Source organism: Pan troglodytes, chromosome 1 (assembly GCF_028858775.2).
Source record: "Pan troglodytes isolate AG18354 chromosome 1, NHGRI_mPanTro3-v2.0_pri, whole genome shotgun sequence".
In the NCBI taxonomy this organism is placed as follows: Eukaryota; Metazoa; Chordata; class Mammalia; order Primates; family Hominidae; genus Pan; species Pan troglodytes.
The window spans coordinates 194,759,178-194,775,142 of record NC_072398.2 but is presented as its reverse complement, the minus strand read 5'-3'; the positions used below and the strand labels follow the sequence as shown (position 1 = coordinate 194,775,142).

At 49.4% G+C, this 15,965-nt stretch overlaps 1 protein-coding gene across 9 annotated transcripts in view; it reads left to right on the top strand.

Moving 5' to 3' along the window:
* The first annotated feature begins 8,586 nt into the window (after positions 1-8,586).
* Positions 8,587-15,965, top strand: part of THRAP3 (thyroid hormone receptor associated protein 3) — an 80,005-nt gene continuing 72,626 nt past the window's right edge. Inside the window, exon 1 of one of the 9 annotated variants that reach the window (XM_016959238.4) lies at positions 8,587-8,849. The gene's annotated coding sequence lies outside the window, so the exon portion shown is untranslated. Of the gene's footprint in view, positions 9,447-15,965 lie in introns of all 9 variants that reach the window. The other 8 variants (XM_016959252.4, XM_016959240.4, XM_063782597.1 and 5 more) reach the window with 8 other exon arrangements.

The window sequence follows — 15,965 nt, the reverse complement described above, 5'->3', positions numbered from 1 at the left end:
TGACTGCTCCACCAACTGGCCATTCCCTGTTTCTCTCCTTCTCCTCCAGTCTCCCTGTTCCCTGTTCCCTGAGACACAACAACATTGACATTAGGCCAATTAATAACCCTACAAAACCCTACAATGGCCTCTAAGTGTTCATGTCTCTCATTTTAAATCAAAAGCTAGAAATGATTAAGCTTAATGAGGAAGGGATGTCAAAAGCCTAGACAGGCAGAAAGCTAGACCTGTTGTGTCAATTAGCCAAGTTGTGAACGCAGAGAAAAAGTTCTTGAAGGAAATTAGGCCAGGCACAGTGGCTCACGCCTGTAATCCCAGCACTTTGGGAGGCCGAAGTGGGTGGATCACTTGAGATCAGGAGTTCGAGACCAGCCTGGCCAACATGGTGAAACCCTGTCTCTGCTTAAAAAATAATATAAAAATTAGCCAGGCGTGGTGGCAGGCACCTGTAGTCCCAGCTACTCGGGAGGCTGAGGCAGGAGAATCGCTTGAAATCAGGAGGCAGAGCCTGCAGTGAGCAGAGATTGCATCACTCAGTGAGCAGAGATCGCGTCACTGCACTCCAGCCTGGGCAAACACAGCCAGACTCTGTCTCAAAAAAAAAAAAAAAAAAAAAAAAAAGCCAGGCGCGGTTGCTCACGCCTGTAATCCCAGCACTTTGGGAGGCCGAGGTGGGTGGATCACAAGGTCAGGGGATCGAGACCATCCTGGCTAACACAGTGAAACCCTGTCTCTACTAAAAAATACAAAAGAAAAAATTAGCCAGGCGTGGTGGCAGGCGCCTATAGTCCCAGCTACTCGGGAGGCTGAGGCAGGAGAATGGCATGAACCCGGGAGGCAGAGCTTGCAGTGAGCCGAGATTATGCCACTGCACTCCAGCCTGGGCGACAGAGCCAGACTCTGTTTCAAAAAAAAGGAAATTAAAAGTGCAACTCCAGGCCAGGCGTGGTGGCTCACGCCTGTAATCCCAGCATTTCGGGAGGCAGGGGCGGGTGGATCACGAGGTCAGGAGTTCGAGACCAGCCTGGCCAAGATGGTGAAACCCTGTCTCTACTAAAAATACTAAAACTAGCCAAGTGCAGTGGCGGGCGCCTGCAATCCCAGCTACTTGGGAGGCTGAAGCAGAATAATTGCTTGAACCCAGGAGGTGGAGGTGGCAGTGAGCTGAGATCACGCCACTGCACTCTAGCCTAGGCAACAGAGCAAGGCTCCATCTCAAAAAAAAAAAAAAAAAAAAGTGCAACTCCAGGGAATAAATGAATTTGATAAGAAGGCAAAACAGCCTTATTGCTGATACAGAGAAAGTTTTAGTGACCTACAAAGAAGATCAGATCAGTCACAGCATTCCCATAAACAAAAGCCTAATCTAGAGCAAGGCTCCAACTCTTGTCAATTCTGTGAAGATTGAAAGAATTGAGGAAGCTGCAGAAAAAAAGTTTCAAGCTACCAGAGTTTGGTTCGTGAGGTTTAAGGAAAGATGCCATCACCATTACATAAAAGTACTAGGTGAAACAGCAAGTGCTGATGTAGAAACTGAATCAAATTTTGCAGGAGATCTAGCTAAAATAATTGATGAAGGTGGCTAAACTAAACAACAAATTTTCTCTTTTTTATTTTATTTTAGATGGGATCTCACTCTGTTGCCTAGACTGGAGTGCAGTGGAGCAATCTCGGCTCACTGTAACCTCTGCTTCCTGGGTTCAAGCGATTCTCCTGCCTCAGCCTCTCAAGAGGTTGGGATTACAGTCACCCACCACCATGCCCAGCTAACTTTTTTTTTTTTTTAAAGTAGAGACGGGGTTTCACCACATTGGCGAGGTTGGTCTCAAACTCCTGACCTTTGGTGATCTGCCTGCCTCGGCCTCCCAAAGTGCTGGGATTACAGGCGTGAGCCTCCGTGCCCGGCCCCTGACAGATTGTCAATGTAGATGAAATAGCCTTCCATTGGAAGCAGATGGCATCTAGGACTTTCATAGCTAGAGAGCAGAAGTCAATGCCTGGCTTCAAGGCTTCAAAAGACAGACTGATTCTCTTTTTTCAGGCTAATGCAGCTGGTGATTTTAAATTGAAGGCGATGCTCATTTACCATTCTGAAAATCCCAAGGCCCTTAAGAATTATGCTAAATCTAATCTGCCTATACTCTACAAATGGAACAACAAAGCCTGGATGACAGAACTTTTTTCTTTTTTGGGATGGAGTCCCACTCTGTCACCCAGGCTGGAGTGCAATGGCGTGACCTTGGCTCACTGCAACCTTCACCTCTGGGTTTAAGTGATTCTCCTGCCTCAGCCTCCTGAGCAGCTGGGATTACAGGTGCACACCACCACGCCCAGTTATTTTTTGTATTTTTGTACAGATGGGGTTTCACTGTGTTGGCCAGGCTGGTGTCAAAGTCCTGACCTCAAGTGATCTGCCCATCTCGGCCTGCCAAAATGTTGGGATTACAGGTGTGAGCCTCTGTGCCCAGCCCTAATGTTGTTTTTATGCCTGCTAACATGATGTCCGTTCTATAGCCCATGGATAAAAGAGTAATTTTGACTTTCAAGTCTTATTTAAGAAATACATTTTGTGGCCAGGTGTGGTGGCTCATACCCATAATCCCAGCACTTTGGGAGGCTGAGGTGGACTGATTACTTGAGGTCAGGAGTTCGACACCAGCCTGGTCAAAAAATGGTTTACGATACAACCAACTCTTGTTGAAAATGTTGTGAAGGCTGGGTGCAGTGGCTCATATCTGTAAATGAATGACAAGAATGAATAAATGAACCCAGCACTTTAGAAACCCAGTGCAGGAAAATCACTTGAGCCCAGGAGTTTGAGACCAGAATGGGCAATATACTGAGACCTCGGCTGGGCACAGTGGCTCACGCCTGTAATCCCAGCACTTTGGGAGGCTGAGGCGGGTGGATCACCTGAGGTGAGGAGTTTGGGACCAGCCTGACTAACATGGCGAAACCCTGTCTCTACTAAAAACACAAAAAATTAGCTGGGTGAGGTGGCGGGTACCTGTAATCTCAGCTACTCGGGAGACTGAGACAGGAGGATCGCTTGAACCTGGGGGCGCAGAGACTGCAGTGAGCAGAGATCGCACTACTGCACTCTAGCCCAGGCAACAGAGTGAGACTGTCTCAAAAAAAAAAAAAAAAAAAAAAAAAAAAAAAAAAAAATATATATATATATATATATAGTGAGACCTCATCTCTACAAAATAATTTTTACAATTTTAGCTCAGCATGGTGGTATGCACTTGTAGTCCCAGCTACTTGGGAGGCTGAGGCGAGAGGATCCTTTGAGCCTGGGAGATGGCGGTTGCAGTGTGCACATATTGTGGGCCACTGCACTGCAATCTGGGTGACAGAGTGAGACCCTATCTCAAAAAAAAAAAAAAAAAAAAAAGCTGCGAACATTGTTGAAGTGACAACACAGGATTTAGAATATTATGTAAAGTTGGTTGATAAGACACCAGCAGTATGTGAGATGAGTGAGTCCAATTTTGAAAGAAGTTCTGCTGTTAAAATGCTATCAGAGCACTGCAAGCTACAGAGAAATCTTTCATGAAAGAAAGAGTCAACTTTTCATTTTCTCAGTGGATGAAAAGGGAAAAAAAAAAGAAAGGAAGAGTAAATGGATGGGGCAAACTTCATTGCTCTCTTATTATCAGAAACTGCCACATCCACCCCAACCTTCAGCAACTACCACCCTAGTCAGTCAACAGCCATCAGCATAAAAGCAAGACCCTCCACCAGCAAAAAGTGACCACTTGCTGAAGGCTCAGATGACAGTTAGCATTTTTATTGAGACAGTTTTGCTCTTGTTGCCCAGGCTGGAGTGCAATGGCGCGATCTAAGCTCACTGCAACCTCCGCCTCTTGGGTTCAAGCGATTCTCGTGCCTCAACATCCCGAGTAGCTGGGATTACAGGCATGTGCCACCACGCCCAGCTAATTCTTTTGTATTTTTAGTAGCGACGGAGTTTCACCGTGTTGGTCAGGCTGGTCTTGAACTTTTTTTTTTTTTTTTTTGAGACGGAGTTTTGCTCTTGTTACTCAGGCTGGAATGCAGTGGCACGATCTCGGCTCACCGCAACCTCTGCCTTCTGGATTCAAGCGATTCTCCTGCCTCAGCTTTCTGAATAGCTGGGATTATAGGTGCCCGCCAGCATGCCCGGCTAATTTTTTGTATTTTTAGTAGAGACCAGGGTTTCATCATGTTGGCCAGGCTGGTCTTGAACTCCTGACCTCAGGTGATTCACCAGCCTCGCCCTCCCCAAGTGCAGGGATTACAGGCGTGAGCCACTGCGCCTGGCCTTGCTCTCAAACTTCTGACCTCAGGTTATCCACCCGCCTTGGCCTCCCAGTGTTGGGATTACAGGTGTGAGCCACCACGCCAGGCTGACAGCATTTTTAAGTAATATTCTTTATTAAAGTATATATATTTTAGGTCATAACACTAGTGCACACAATAGACTACAGTATGATGTAAACATACTATATAACTTTAATATGCACTGGGAAACTTGGACTAACTTTACTGCAATCTTTGCTTTATTGTGGTGTTCTGGAACTGAACCTGCAATATTTGAGATATGCCTGTATTTCTTTTTTTCTTTTTTTCTTTTTTTTTTTAATTTTATTTTTTATTGATCATTCTTGGGTGTTTCTCGCAGAGGGGGATTCGGCAGGGTCATAGGACAATAGTGGAAGGAAGGTCAGCAGATAAACAAGTGAACAAAGGTCTCTGGTTTTCCTAGGTAGAGTGTTTGTGTCCCTGGGTACTTGAGATTAGGGAGTGGTGATGACTCTTAACGAGCATGCTGCCCTCAAGCATCTGTTTAACAAAGCACATCTTGCACCGCCCTTAATCCATTTAACCCTGAGTGGACACAGCACATGTTTCAGAGAGCACAGGGTTGAGGGCAAGGTCACAGATCAACAGGATCCCAAGGCAGAAGAATCTTTCTCAGTACAGAACAAAATGAAAAGTCTCCCAGTCTACCTCCCTCTACACAGACACAGCAACCATCCGATTTCTCAATCTTTTCCCCACCTTTCCCCCCTTTCTATTCCACAAAACCGCCATTGTCATGATGGCCCGTTCTCAATGAGCTGTTGGGTACACCTCCCAGACGGGGTGGTGGCCGGGCAGAGGCGCCCCTCACCTCCCGGACGGGGCGGCTGGCCGGGCGGGGGGCTGACCCCCCTACCTCCCTCTCGGACAGGGTGGCTGGCCGGGCGGGGGCTGACTCCCCCACCTCCCTCCCGGACGGGGCAGCTGGCCAGGCAGAGGGGCTCCTCACTTCCCAGTAGGGGCGGCCAGGCAGAGGCGCCCCTCACCTCCCGGACGGGGCGGCTGGCCGGGCGGGGGGCTGACCCCCCCACCTCCCTCCCGCACGGGGCAGCTCGCCGGGCGGGGGGCTGACCCCCCCACCTCCCTCCCGGAAGGGGCGGCTGGCCGGGCGGGGGGCTGACCCCCCCACCTCCCTCCCGGAAGGGGCGGCTGGCCGGGCAGAGGGGCTCCTCACTTCCCAGTAGGGGCGGCCGGGCAGAGGCGCCCCTCACCTCCCAGACGGGGTGGCTGGCCAGGCGGGGGGCTGACCCCCTACCTCCCTCCCGGACGGGGCGGCTGGCCGGGTGGGGGGCTGACCCCCCCACCTCCCTCCCGGAAGGGGCGGCTGGCCGGGCAGAGGGGCTCCTCACTTCCCAGTAGGGGCGGCCGGGCAGAGGCGCCCCTCACCTCCCGGACGGGGCGGCTGGCCGGACGGGGCGGCTGGCCGGGCGGGGGGCTGACCCCCCCACCTCCCTCCCGCACGGGGCAGCTCGCCGGGCGGGGGGCTGACCCCCCCACCTCCCTCCCGGACGGGGCAGCTGGCCTGGCGGGGGCTGACCCCCACCTCCCTCCCGGACGGGGTGGCTGCTGGGCGGAGACGCTCCTGACTTCCCAGACGGGGTGGCAGCCGGGCGGAGGGGCTCCTCACTTCTCAGAGGGGGCGGTTGCCAGGCGGAGGGTCTCCTCACTTCTCAGATGGGGTGGCCGGGCAGAGACGCTCCTCACCTCCCAGACGGGGTTGCGGCCGGGCCGAGGCGCTCCTCACATCCCAGACGGGGCGGCGGGGCAGAGGCGCTCCCCACATCTCAGACGATGGGCGGCCGGGCAGAGATGCTCCTCACTTCCTAGATGGGATGGCGGCCGGGAAGAGGTGCTCCTCACTTCCTAGGTGGGATGGCGGCCGGGCAGAGACGCTCCTCACTTTCCAGACTGGGCAGCCAGGCAGAGGGGCTCCTCACATCCCAGACAATGGGCGGCCAGGCAGAGACGCTCCTCACTTCCCAGACGGGGTGGCAGCCGGGCAGAGGCTGCAATCTCGGCACTTTGGGGGGCCAAGGCAGGCAGCTGGGAGGTGGAAGTTGTAGCGAGCTGAGATCACGCCACTGCACTCCAGCCTGGGCACCATTGAGCACTGAGTGAACGAGACTCCGTCGGCAATCCCGGCACCTCGGGAGGCCGAGGCTGGCGGATCACTCGCGGTTAGGAGCTGGAGACCAGCCCGGCCAACACAGTGAAACCCCGTCTCCACCAAAAAAATACAAAAACCAGTCAGGTGTGGCGGCGCGCGCCTGCAATCGCAGGCACTCGGCAGGCTGAGGCAGGAGAATCAGGCAGGGAGGTTGCAGTGAGCCGAGATGGCAGCAGCACAGTCCAGCTTCGGTTCGGCATGAGAGGGAGACCGTGGAAAGGGGAAACGAGGGGGAGGGGGAGGGGGAGAGGGAGAGGGAGCTCTTTTTTTCTTTTCTTTTTTTTTGAGACGGAGTCTTGCTCTGTCGCCCAGGCTGGAGTGCAGTGGCATGATCTCGGCTCACTGCAACCTCCACCTCCTGGGTTCAAGCAATTCTCCTGTCTCAGCCTCCTGAGTAGCTGGGATTACAGGCGCCCGCCACCACGCCCGGCTAATCTGTAGTATTTTTAGTAGAGAACGGGTTTCGCCATGTTGGCTGGGCTGATCACGAACTCCTGACCTCAGGTGAGCTGCCCGCCTCGGTCCTCCCAAAGCGTTGGGATTACCGGCGTGAGCCACCGGGCCCGGCCTATGCCTGTATTTCTTAAAAGTGGAGCCAAAATTATGTATTTTGGTATCCATCTAGTTTACTACCGTGTTCCCAGTATTTTACACTGGGCATTGTATACAGTAGACACCCAGAAAATCTTTGAATTTAAAATTACATTGGTTCAGCCCCGTGGCTCACACCTGTAATCCCAGCACTTTGGAAGGCCGAGGCAGGTGGATCACTTGAGGTCAGGAGTCTGATACCAGCTTGGCCAACGTGGCGAAACCCCGTCTCCACAAAAAACTAGAAAAATTAGCCGGGTGGTGGCATATGCCCGTAAAATCAGCTACTCAGGAGGCTTAGGCAGGAGAATCGCTTGAACCCGGGAGGCAGATGTTGCAGTGACCCCAAATCGCACCACTGCCCTCCAGCCTGGGCGACATAGGGAGAATCTCAAAAAATAAATAAATAAAAATAAAATCAATTAAATTAGAACGTTTTAAGAAGCACTACGCAGTACGTCGACCACAAGAAGTGCTCAAAGAAGGAAGAAAGAGTAAGCCGTGTGCAAGGAATGCTGCCGAAGCCACTAAGGGCAAGGGCTGATGTGACGTGGTCTGCTACTTGAGTTGAGCCTTGCAGCTTTTCTCTTAGGAAGAGCATTAGATTTCTTTATTAATTGATGTGTACTGTGTCTACTTTTCTCTGGAGGTGCAGAAATCCATCAAAACTGATCTCGGCTCTCAAAGAGCTCACAGTCTTGTCGGGGAAGGCCCCGATACTTACAGAGTAAGATGCAAACTTACTGTGGGAACACAGGCATAGGGAGGAGCTAGTCAACTTTGAAAGCATCACAGATGACCTATGAGATGGGTCTTAAATGTTCAGAGGCACTAGAGCAGAAATTCCGGAGGAAACCAGCCCGTGCAAAACTTGTAGGTGGGTAAGAATCACCCGAGAGGTCGGTTTAAAATGTAGACTGCAGGGAGACACTCCCCGGTAAACTTTTGGTTCAATACCCCAGTAGCACCCATTTTAACAAACTTCCCAGGACGACAGTCAGAAAATCATAGTTACAGAAGGCAGGCTGGGGAGAGGCGGCTTCTGGGTCTCCGAATGAGGTCACACAATTAAAATTAAAAAAACGAAACCAAACCAACCCCTCCATTTGCGTTGCGCTTTCAGGGTGCTTGAGGCTTTCCTGTGCCTTACTTTGTCGGAGCCTCGCAACAACGCTGTGGGGTAGAAATTACAAGTCTCATTTCACAGGGGAGGAAACAAGTTTAGAGAGGAGGGATGAATTTGCTCAAGGTCACAAAGCGGAAGGGAGCGCAGAAGAGACCAAAAACCGGGAGACTCGACTCCCAACTCGGAAGCTTTTCAACAAGGCAAGCTGGCCCGGAGTGGGTGGGGCTCAGACTCTCCCTCCAGGCTGGTTCCAAAATGGTGGGGGCAGTGGCGTCAGCAACGCCCCCGCCCCTTCCGTCCACCGCCCTCCTCCATCTCCAGGCCACCCAGGCGGGGGGAGGGGACGGCCCCGAGCAACCCACGTGACCGCCGACAACCGAGCGCGTGACGCAAAGAGGCGGGCCCAACGCTCGCCTTGTCTTTTGGGAAACGTAGTTCTGATGGCAGCGAAGTCGGCCAGGAGAGGAGGGCGTAGGACTACATTTCCCAGGAGGCAGCGGGTCTACGCCGTCGCCGCCGTCGGAGAGCGGAGACGCTGGGCGCGCTGTGGGGCGGGGGCGAGGTTCGGGCTGGTTGTGCCGTTGCGAGCTGCAGCTGCGATCGCTGTGGTAGGCCCAGGTGAGTGAGCGCCTCTGATGGAAGTTAGGGCAGCTTAACCGGCTCTAGTGGTTTCGTCTCTTATCTTTTTTCCCCAGCTGCTGGTCAGGGGCTCGGGGAAGGCCTGGCGTGGAGTCGCTCCCCCCAGCTTACACCCTGGCCTCTTCTGAGCGGGCTCCGTTCCCTCCGGCTCCTCCCCTTCCCCGCCCTTTAGGGCTTCCCCTGGCCCCGGCCTAGCTCCCGAGGCTCTTGGTCGCCTTCTCTGCAGAGCAGCTCCTACGCCGCTTTATCTTGCAGTCGGCCTGGGGGCGGCCACTCCCTACTCGTCCCGTTTTGGTCGTATGAACCCCGTTATTTGGATTTCTTTTCCCGGAACTCCTGAGTGCCCTTCCCCCCACCCAGTCCCCATTGGCCTGGTTCGGTCTTCTCCTAGGGCGCATGTGGCTGCCACTCAGTAAATGTTAGTACCGCTTCCGTTCTTTCCAGCCTGGTGGCCAAAAACGGGATAGTCCAAATTTGTCTCCTACGGGAATATTAGAGTTCTCACTTTTTTCTTGGGCTGGAGCTGAGGCCGGCTTGCATTCCAGTGGCAATCGGCGTGAGTTCTGCTTATATGAGGTGAATTATTTTGCTTCTCTTAGCACCTAAGCAACTTTTATCAACTGTTGTCTTTGACTTTACAAATCTTAGGGGTGGAACATGGCAGCAGAAGCTGGGGAGCAGCAATGGTGCACAGAAGTTGGAAGCCATCAGTGGCAGTACAGTGTTTATGGGGAATTTGTTAATTGGGTTGAAGGGAAAGCCTCTGAGAGTATAGAAGGACCTGGCAAGAGAGAGGCAGTGAAGCTTCTGTTGGGAGCATAACAGAAGTATCCTGAACCAGTTGGCTTGGGTTTAAATCTTGGCCCTGCTATCTTTTGATCTTAGGTCAAGAGTCTTCATCTCCAGGTGCCTCAGTTTTCTTATCACTAAAACAGCAGCAAGTAACAGTGACCCCTTTACAGGGTTATTGTGGAGACTAAATGAGATAAAATAAAAATCACTTAGCCACTGTTAAAAAGTAATATCATCATTTATAGGTTTTTTTTTAGAGTGTGCGCCGAGAGAGGTAAGGCGTGTATCACCCCGATATTTTTCTTCTGTTTCAGATGACCCTGACTTTTTTCGTTTGTGGAAGTACTGTTGTAGTCTGTTCTGTTATTCTAGACAGTCTGACGTGTGTATTATGATTTAGAAGCTTGTTAAATAGCCAAAACCGGCTCCTGTCATGAACAACTTGTGGAGCAAATCGGGCTCAGTTTGTTCTTTGCCGGGAGATGTATTTTGTGAACCAATGTTCATACGTTAATGATAAGTTTTACTGCAGCCATTTGGGCTTAATTGCATTTTGTAAGAGAGTTGTGTTGAGGTTTCTGTAAGAAGTGATTTGATTAAAAACTTCTATATCCAGTGTAATTCCATCTCTTTGTTTTTTAAACGTTTTAGCACCAGAGAAAGATCTCCAGTTTTGGAGATTGATGTTTTTAGTTTTGTAGACTAGGTACAGTTCAATTTTAGCAGTGGTGATGGTAGTAGTAGTACCACCTTAGTGTATTTATTTAATACCAAGTATATAGGTACTTTTGAATTTGGTTTAGCCTGCAAAATATGGATTACAAAAAGAGTGATCTATTTTGTTCCGAGGAATTGGAGGGAGGAAGCTTGGAATATTTCTGAGATTAGCACGGAGATGGGAAATGTTGATGACTGGGAGGGTACACAGACATACGATTTATTATTATTATTATTTTTTTTTTTGAGACAAAGTCTCGCGCTGTCACCCAGGCTGGAGTGCAGCGGCACAATCTCGGCTCACTGCAACCTCCGCCTCCTGGGTTCAAGCGATTCTCCTGCTTCTGCCTCCTGAGTAGCTGGGATTACAGGTGTGTGTCACCACGCCTGGCTCATTTTTGTATTTTTAGTAGAGACGGGGTTTCACCATGTTGGCCAGGCTAGTCTTGAACTCCTGACTTCAGGGGATCATCTGCCTCGGCCTCCCAAAGTGCTGAGATTACAGGCGTAAGCCACCGCGCCCGGCCACGATTTATTAAGCTTTTAGAATGGATAGTCCTAACCACTAAGCATTTTAGGGCGCTACCCTGTTTCTGTAGGGCATATTGACATCCTGAATGGAAGGAAGTCTGGTTAATGCTATTCTCTCAAATACAGGGTTTTGGTGGATTTTTTCACACATATTCTATAAACATCTAAGATCTGTTCACTGTTTGACTCTGGTTGATTGGGTAATTTATTCAACAAATAGTACTTGAGAGCCTGTCATTTACCAGCTTCTGTTGTGGGCCTGTGAATATATTAGGGTGTGATGACAGATGAGGTCTTGTCTTTTGGAAGCTTAACAGGATTGTTGGGGGCGGGGAACACAAAAGGTAAGCAAATAAACTACAAATTGAGAAAAGTAACATAGAGGTGTCCAGTTCAGGACTCTGATAGACACTGAAAAGGGGGAGACCTAAGGGTGGTCAGTGAAGTTCTTTTTGGGGAGAGTGAGGAACCAATTTGTAGGATGTCAAGGAGAGGGTATCCAGGTAGAGGAAACAGTAAGTGCACAAACTGGAAGATGGGAAGAATTTAGTGTGCTTTTAGAACTGAAAGGAGGCCAATTGTGTTTGACACTTTGGAGAGTGATTACAGATGAGTTGGAGAGAGAAGGTTATTAGGGAAGCCATTGAAGCCTTCTGATGGTAGGAAGGATTGCCGTCTCTCTCTTTCTCTAATATGTATAGACACATACATATATAACATTATTTACAACTCTTTTTTTTTTTTTTTTTTGAGATGGTTTTTCGCTCTTGTTGCCCAGGCTGGAGTGCAATGGCGCAATCTTGGCTCACTGCAACCTCCGCCTCCCAGTTCAAGCGATTCTCCTGCCTCAGCCTCCCAAGTAGCTGGGATTACAGGGATGTGCCACCACGCCTGGCTAATTTTGTATTTTTAGTAGAGACAGTGTTTCTCCATGTTGGTCAGGCTGGTCTCAAACTCCCGCCCTTAGGTGATCCGCCTTCCTCGGCCTCCCGAAAGTGCTGGGATTACAGGCATAAGCCACTGCGCCCAGCCTACAACAGATGAAGGAGGGAGGAAGGAAGGGGTTTCAGGGGTGATTTATGTTTTAAAATCATTTCACAGAAGTATGGAAAATGGATTGTGAGGTATGTTAGTTAAGAGACCGAAGATGGTAGTTACCTGACAGAGCAAGAAAATAGAGATGGAAGAGCAAGAAGCAGAGATTGGAGGGTAAGTAGGTTTAATAGTCTCTGTAGGCTGCAGTGAGCCATGATCATGCCACTGCATGCCAGCCTGGGCAACAGAGCGATACCTGGATTCAAAACAAGTAAACATATTCTGCATGGTAGGACATTCTTTTTTTTTTTTTTTGAGACGAAATCTCGCTCTGTTGCCCAGGCTGGAGTGTGGTGGTGCGATCTCGACTCACTGCATCCACCGCCTCCTGGGTTCAAGCGATTCTCCTGCCTCAGCCTCCCAAGTAGCTGGGGTTACAGGCACCCGCCACCACACGTGGCCTCTTTTTTTTTTTTTTTTTTTTTTTCTGGAGGTGGAGTCTTCCTCTGTTGCCCAGGCTGGAATGCAGTGGCACTATCTTGGCTCACTGCAACCTCTGTCTTCCAGGTTCAAGCAGTTCTCCCTGCCTTAGCCTCCTGAGTAGCTGGGATTACAGGCGCCTGCCACCACGCCTGGCTAATTTTTGTATTTTTTTTTTTTTCCTGAGACAGAGTTTCTCTCTTGTCACCCAGGCTGGAGTGCAATGGCATGGTCTCGGCTCACTGCCACCTCTGCCTCCAGGGTTCAAGCGATTCTCCAGCCTCAGCATCCCAAATAGCTGGAATTATAGGCATCCGCCACTATGTCCAGCTAATTTTTGTATTTTTAGTAGAGACAGACAGGGTTTCACCATGCTGGCCAGGCTGGTCTCAAACTCCTGACCTCAATTGATCCGCCCGTTTTGGCCTCCCAAAGTGTCGGGAAAGGTGTGAGCCACCGCACCTGGCCTAATTTTTGTATTTTTAGTAGAGACGGGGTTTTGCCATGTTGGCCAGGTTGGCCTTGAACTCCTGAACTCAGGTGATCCAACGGGCTCAGCCTTCTAAAGTGCTGGGATTACGGGCGTGAGCCACCACGCCCAGCCTGCAGCAGGACATTACATTCTTAATCTATGGCCTGTGGACTCCAGGGAGCCCATGAACTCTGTAAAATATTTTTGAGTAGGGGTGCATTTTCTCAAGGAAAATGTGTTCTCCTTCTATCATATTCATTAGAGTTTCAAAAAAGTTAAGAAACAATGTTCTAGACCGTATAATGCAGCTTTATAATCCATAAAAATGTAGGCTGGGCATGGTGGCTCATGCTTATAATCCCAGCACTTTGGGAGGCTAAGGTGGGAGGATCTCTTGACCCCAGGAGTTCAAGGTATTAGTGAGCTATGATTGCAGCACTGCACTCCAGCCTGGGCGACAGAACCAGACCCTGTCTCTAAGGAAGAAAAAGGTAATTGCTCAAGGCTTACCAAGGCAGTAAGAGACACGGGTACCCTTTCTAAAAGATTGACTTTATTAATTTTTCAAGGGAACTAATTTTTTTTTTTTTTTTTGAGATGGAGCCTCGCTCTGTTGCCCAGGTTGGAGTGCAATGGTGCGATCTCGGCTTGCTGCAACCTCAGCCTCCCAGGTTCAAGTGATTCTCCTGCCTCAGCTTCCCAGGTAGCTTGGACTACAGGCGCCCGCCACCACACCCGGCTAATTTTTGTATTTTTAGTAGAGACGGGGTTTCACCGTGTTAGCCAAGAGGGTCTCCATCTCCTGACCTCGTGATCTGCCCGCCTCAGCCTCCCAAAGTGCTGGGATTATAGTGGTGAGCCACCGTGTCTGGCCTACAGTTTTTTGTTTTTTGTTTTTTTTTGAGGATAAGTAGTATGTTTTAATGATGTGCTGTAGAAGTCTTAGTTTCTTTTTGTCTAGAAGATAGGGGCTGGTTTTGCTCATAGTGAGGAAGCTGAAATTTGGTGAGTCCAATTTGACAAAAATTCATTTTCTAATGTTTTCTTTCATTGAATTTTGTTTACAGTACATATTTTAAGTGTTCCAGAAATGGAGCTTTTTGTTTGTTTGTTCGTTTGTTTGTTTTGAGATGGAGTTTCGCTCTTGTTGCCCAGGCTGGAGTGCAGTGGCGCAATCTCAGCTCACCGCAACCTCTGCCTCCTGGGTTCAAGTGATTCTCCTGCCTCAGCCTCCCGAGAAGCTGGGATTACAGGCATGTACCACCACGCCCCGCTAATTTTGTATTTTTAGTAGAGATGAGGTTTCTCCATGTTGGTCAGGCTGGTCTCAAAGTTCTGACCTCAGGTCATCCGCCTGCCTTGGCCTCCCAAAGTGCTGGGATTATAGGCGTGAGCCATCGCGCCCAGCCTTTTTTTTTTTTTTTTTTTTTTTTGAGACAGTCTGTCTCTATTGCCTAGGCTGGAGTGCAGTGGTGCCATCTCGGCTCACTGCAACCTCCGCCTCCTAGGTTCAAGCGAGTGTCCTGCGTCAGCCTCCCGAGTCGCTGGGATTACAGGTGCCCATCACCACACCTGGTTAATTTTTTTCCTTTTTTTTTAGACGGAGTTTTGTTCTTGTCCAGGCTGGAGTGCAATGGCTCGATCTCAGCTGACCGCAACCTCCACCTCCCGGGTTCAAGCGATTCTCCTGCCTCAGCCTCCCGAGTAGCTGGGATTACAGGCATGGGCCACCATGCCCGGCTAATTTTGTATTTTTAGTAGAGATGGGGTTTCTCCATGTTGGTCAGGCTGGTCTCAAACTCCTGACCTCAGGTGATCCGCCCGCTTCGGCCTCCCAAAGTGCTAGGATTACAGGCATGAGCCACTGCGCCCAGCCCTGGCTAATTTTTTTTGTATTTTTTAGTAGAGATGAGGTTTCGCCAAGTTGGCCAGGTTGGTCTTGAACTCCTGACCTCAGGTGATCCACCTGCCTCGTCCTCCCAAAGTGCTGGGATTACAGGCTTGAGCCACCGCGCCCGGCCTAGAAAAGGAGCATTTTAAGTGTGCTTTCCTTCAGTGGTTTATTTTGTCAGATGTGTACTCATATCTTTTGTAGTGTATTTTTCAGGTAATAGTGTTTCTTTGGAAGTGTAGGATGTGCTTTCTGCCACAGAGTTGAGTTATACCACTGAAAGTACATGTATTTAGGCAGATGTTTTCAACCTCTGCCTAAAAAAGTTTTATGGACTAAATCCAATCTGCAGATATATTTTCTTTGGCTCATACAGTGTTGTAAATTTGAATTAGTTGTCAACATTTAAAAAGGAGATTTTGTATAAAAATGTGGATTCAGGCTGCTTTTCAAAAAGCAGATCTGGCAGCCATGGATATGCTTTTCTGTTTTGCAGCAACCATCTTTTATAGTTGGGGCATGTCATTTCCAATTTGCCCTAGACCCTGCCAACAGTCTGACATGTAGCCCTGACCTGGACAGAGTGTTAGTTGGTATTTACTATTTTATACCTTTCTATTACTTGTCTATTTTCCATCTTTTATTACCTGTTCTGGATATATCATAGAGGTCTCTGGTACTCCCATTCATAGTCACTTTGCTGTCTTACATTATCATTGACCTTTTTTTTCTGTCTTGGTACCTTATATCCTTCGTTTGTTTCTTCTTAAAAAAAAAAAGATTTTAGGCAGCTTTGAAAGATGGAGTTGAAGCAATGCAGGGGGAACCCCCAAAACACTGAATTACTTTGTTTCCAAACTGAAGAAAAACAGACTTTTGGAGAGCATAGAAGCATTGGTCTCACCCCTGTCGGTGCCTTGTTTAGCTGGTATGTGTTCAGTGTCCTCACTTTTGTTCCGCTTGGTTTGCTTTATAGCATCTGGAATGTTGTTACTGCATAGCTTGGCCTGTCTCAGAAGATAGAAGGCCAAGCAGAGTTGTTGAATGTCTCATTAATAAGACTTTTGGCTCTTGTCCCGAGACATAACAACTAAGGTTATTCTATTGTTTTTTAAAATAATATACTACTATGAAGTCCATTGTATTGTTTTCAGTAGTGCCATGTGATTTTTTTGTG